Here is a 5,300-nt window from a genome sequence, read left to right on the forward strand (position 1 = left end):
ATATGAAGTACTGAGATTACAACGGCAAAATAGTGTTTGACCGACCGTTGCCGACTTGCCGGCAAAATAACTACAGGGTAAATCTCCATGTTGCTGTCGTGTTTTCCTCTCAATTTTCCACAAAGAAATGAGCTTTACTTTTTTATTGTCGTTGCAATAGAATGGAACTAAGTAATAGACTGGAACTAAGCAATAGACTGGAACTAAGCAATAGACTGGAACTAAGCAATAGACCGGAACTAAACAATAGAATAGAACTAAGCAATAGACTGGTACTAAGCAATAGACTGGAACTAAGCAATAGACTGGAACTAAGCAATAGACTGGTACTAAACAATAGACTGGAACTAAGCAATAGACTGGAACTAAGCAATAGACTGGAACTAAGCTGACCTGGTATGAGGTCAGAGCCCTCATTATCATCCCTGCTAACTACCGGAAGCAGATTAAGTCGTTCCACAACCGATGTCCGGCCCATGTTAACTCTGATGTGCCCAGCAGTTGGAGGAGGATCGCCAGAAGCTTCTGGAAGATTTCAAGGACGTCTTGGTGGACCTGACCCTTTCAGATAAGGTCGAAAACCTCAATTCATTGTGAAGATCTTCGCTATAACGTTGGACGAACATACTGAATGTTGCACACATGTGATGCGGACAAAATGAAACAAGAAAAAGACAAAAAATATGTCTGGTGTGGGTCTCGAACCCACGACCTTGAGTGTGTGAGACTCACGCTCTACCACTGAGCTAACCAGACAATAGAAAAATACTTCTGTTTCTTCAATTTGAATTAATGAAAATCTTTGCGAGGCAGCGTTAAGAGAAGAGAGATGTCTTTGACGAAATTTACTTGCTTGGCTTGAGTGTGTGAGACTCACGCTCTACCACTGAGCTAACCAGACAATAGAAAAATACGTCTGTTTCTTCAATTTGAATTAATGAAAATCTTTGCGAGGCAGCGTTAAGAGAAGAGAGTTGTCTTTGACGAAATTTACTTGCTTGGCTTGTTCTTCTGCTCCTCATTATCGAAAGTAAACATAGTGAAGGATATGTCTATCTATCTATCTATCTATCTATATATATATTGGAAAGGATCGCAATTTTGCACGTGATCAAGTATATTCTTATGAGTCCACGGGGAAAATAAACACGTAAGTTCCCAAGTGCACTTTCGTGTAAAACTCACATCATCAGGGAAGACACAAGAGAGAAATATAACAGTCAGTTGATATACAACGAAGAAACGTAGCTAGGACGCCATATGGTAAACATGTGATTGTCCAAGACAGACAACAAGCGTATCATAAACTTATTTTGTGGACAAGAAGGTGAATTGTTTACAAATTTTATCAACATTAAAGTTATCCAATTTGTATAGACCATCACTAATATTAAGATTATAATTCTTTGTGTATTCAGTAATAGAAGATTCAATTATATTTTTCGTGGTACTTGAGTTAGAGTTAAAAACTGAGATGGCATTATTAACTCTAATTCCAATATCACGAGAAATATCATTGAATCTTCTATCATTAAATACACAAAGAATTATAAACCTTAAAGCAACATGGCGGTCAAAAATAAGCTTTAGGAATGAAGTTTATGAATGGAATATCAGTGAGACGATCCAAATGACGAATGAATGAGAGCGTAGTCAACATACAATATAAAAGGACATATTATGAATGGCAGCCAGGCAAGTAACGGCCCAACTGAATGGAAGGATTTAAAAGTTCGCGTTATATGACGAATTTTGATAGATTATTCAAATTTCCATTCCAGTTATGAAACGTAATGGTTGTGTTCAGTTCTAGAGGCAAAGTTTAAAGATTTGTGTTTCAAAGATGAACCACAAAGGATATCGTTAAATTAACTGACATTAAAATTTGTCAATTAAGTAAATCATTTTGTACAATAGCTGTAATTTGACAGAGTTAAAAGTTCGCAGTTTCATTACAATTCTAATTCAAAAGTTTGAGATTCAATGATGGTTTGCACAAGCTTAACGTACATTCAAGTTTTGTGTTTATATGACGTATCTTAAAGGACTCTGGTAAAATAACGCAGATGGAAGGTTTACGTTCAAATGATGGTGTTTAAATGTTGATTGATGAATGGTAGATTTAAATGGATAGATTTTAAGTTCGCGTTTTCATGAGCGACCTTAAACCTTGTGGTTGAATGTCACAGTTTAAAGGTTGGTATGTACAATGTTGACCAGATGGCGGTAGTGTGTAGACACAGCCATACCAGGTCGTATTTATCATCATTAAAGTCACCTTCCTTACTTACTTATGGCGGCGATAAAATTCACTGGTTCTTGATTCTGCACCAATTAACCTATCAGATAATGGTACAATGTTTGCCTGGTGTTGCATATATCACGTCTGTTGTTGAAACACAAGAATGCCAGGTGACTTTGGGAGTGGATGATAATGTAAAGATCAATATAAATGTGGGAAATCTTGAACCGCCATCACCAGACACAACACATGTTTGGATCTGGCGGGGGGAGGGACTTGCCTGTGACGTCACGATGCCCCGCCTCCAGCCTGGCGCCGCTCTGTGTGTGTGTGTGTGTGTGTGTGTGTGTGTGTGTGTGTGTGTGTGTGTGATTAGTATTCATGTATTACGGGAGAGAGTTGTACACTCGTGTTGTTCCGTCCCTTAACCTTTACTATGTGTGCTCACACACACACACACACACACACACACACACACACACACACATAACTTAGGATTTTATCCAGTATTTTCTTTAGACATATACCTTGTAGGTTGATTAGAAAAGATGAGGAAAAAAATATAAAAACATATACATATATTTCCACACGTGTAGATATATGTTATGCATTGAGATGTGGACAAAGAATTTCTTATATATTAACAAACGTGATTGAGGACTTAAAGAATCTAGTACAAACATAATGGTTATTGTGATAAATAATTCGTTTATGATAAATATGTACTGTGTTGCATTATAATGGTTGTTCAGTACCAAGGTCTGTAAGCCAGAATCCTTAAGACATGATAAAAACGTTTTAAAAACATAAACATTTATGATCATAAGGAACAGATTACATTAGCATGTTTGTATCTAACAGAAAATCAATTATAAGAGAGACCATTTAAGGCAGGAATATTTCATCTCTTAATAAAACATCTACATCTACGTCCTTTTCTTTCATCATTTCTTATGTTCACTTGTAATAAATGCCTCTTATCTAACATAAAAATTCTGTATAGGTATTTGATTAATGTTCTCCAACAACGCGTTGTATAACTCTTCGTTAGTGAAGTTCATTTCGTGTAATGGATCATGCATTACAAAATGTGTCTATCCACACAAGTGTTACACGTCCCAGGTAAAGATATATTCTAGAGATAGTGTATATCTAACATATATATGTGTTTTATAAATATTTATAAAAAGTTTTCCTGAGGGACAATACCTAAGACTTTCGTATTAAAGTTGATCAGTTGTAAGTGATCAAGCATTACAAAGGTGTGTCCATTGCCACAGGTGCTACTGATCCCGGGTCAAGGTATTTCACCATCTTTGTATCTTTAACCTTTCTAGTTATAGACGTTTCATCCCTGATTCCATCCTCACAATCGATGTATGTGGTTTGTGTTGTCTTAACATATCATTAGTCAGTTGAAGTGGAGAACATGCTTCTGAGCCTAGCCACTCTACTCTGTCTTCCACATGTTATTCAAGAGGTGTTACCGGATTCCGCCGATTCCGTAAGTGCTTACGTCATGAGAGGGCTTCTTTTTTTATAACTTTTGATGATTTATATTGTTTGGGTTATGTATTTGGTTTTGTGATGTTGATAAAATTGTTGAAATTCACATATCATATTCTTTATTTGTCATTTAATGAACTCTAGTTTATCAAACTTGATTGTTTGTTTGTTTTCTATATCAGTATACATTTTCTCTGATAAATACTTTAGTTTAATTCATAAATATTATTTCTAAGTAACACGCGGATAATTGTTTCATTAGTGTTCATCACAGTAAAATAAACAGGTCTATTTTTCAAAGTATACATAAAGGATCGTAGTAAAGTTTTGAAGAATATAAACTCATAACTTCTGTAAACCTTGTGCTGATAATAACTATATTACTTTTCTGTAGGCAATGTCGTTTTAATGAGTAAAAGCCGGATGAAAACCAACCTTGTAATATAAAATTTGATGGTATTATTTTTGGTTGTTGAAGATATTACTGATTTCTACATGTAAAACATTTATGTTATCTGCAAAATAGAAATCTTTATGTTAGATTTGTTAATTTTTCCGGTTTCACGTTACATACATTTCTGTACCCTGTGCTCCAGAAAAGTTATGGGATTTTATTCATTATCGTATTAGATAATTTGCTTAAATACAATGTCCCACGTACTTTCTTTAGAAATCCGGTAGCAATATACATTTTACATCTGGATTCTATGACAATCAATGATAGGTTCTCAGACTCAGTAAAGGTGTAATTATTTTTCTTGTATTGAGTCAAGTTTTCGTCCATCACAAAATACCGTAATGCTGTCTAAGGTTCTCTCCTGGGTCTACATTGCTGAACAACGTCAGTGTACAATGGCCAGTGATATTCACCGTAGACATATGTTTACACTGTGTACACATAGCAGGCAAACTACAGTATCATCTTAAGATGTGGAAATAAAACTATCAAGGCAGGAGAAGGATTTAGGTGTCATCATTAGTAGAGATGTAAAGCCAAGACAACAGTGTATTAATGTACGTAATAAGACTAACAGACACCTTGGTGTCATGTGTTAGTAGCAGGAATGAACAGGTAATATTACAGCTATAGTTAGTCACACACCACTTACATCATGACGTACAATATTGATCACTGTATTACAGTATGCATATCATTTCCTTGATACCAAGCATTAGAATCCTTCCAAATGAACACATTAAGATCATGAGAGTTTCCTTCTCTCACAGGTGGCAGGCAGGGTTAGTTATGTAAGAGGTATGTTTATTGATGTAATCTGTACCTTTACCTGGAATATCATCAACTTCTCACATCGTTACTGTAATACGTATAAACTTAGGTCAGTACAGCATATTGTCAAAGATCAACACCATTAGTCATGAAAAAGTAGAACTATCTATCCTCCTCTGACCTTTAATTTCTATGAACAAATTTCATTGTATATAAATAATGGAAGAGACAATTGGAGTTAAAGTAAATGTAATGATTCATTGATCATTTCCATTCATGGTAAAGACAGGTAGGGATTTTATGACTACATGAGACAAAGAGAAA

At 35.3% G+C, this 5,300-nt stretch overlaps 1 non-coding gene across 1 annotated transcript; it reads right to left on the reverse strand.

The window, feature by feature from the left end:
• Positions 1-684: 684 nt before the first annotated feature.
• TRNAV-CAC (transfer RNA valine (anticodon CAC)) lies at positions 685-756 on the reverse strand. The gene has a single exon. It is a non-coding gene; the product is annotated as a tRNA-Val (tRNA).
• Positions 757-5,300: the final 4,544 nt, after the last annotated feature.

This window comes from Panulirus ornatus, chromosome 58, assembly GCF_036320965.1.
Source record: "Panulirus ornatus isolate Po-2019 chromosome 58, ASM3632096v1, whole genome shotgun sequence".
In the NCBI taxonomy this organism is placed as follows: domain Eukaryota; kingdom Metazoa; phylum Arthropoda; class Malacostraca; order Decapoda; family Palinuridae; genus Panulirus; species Panulirus ornatus.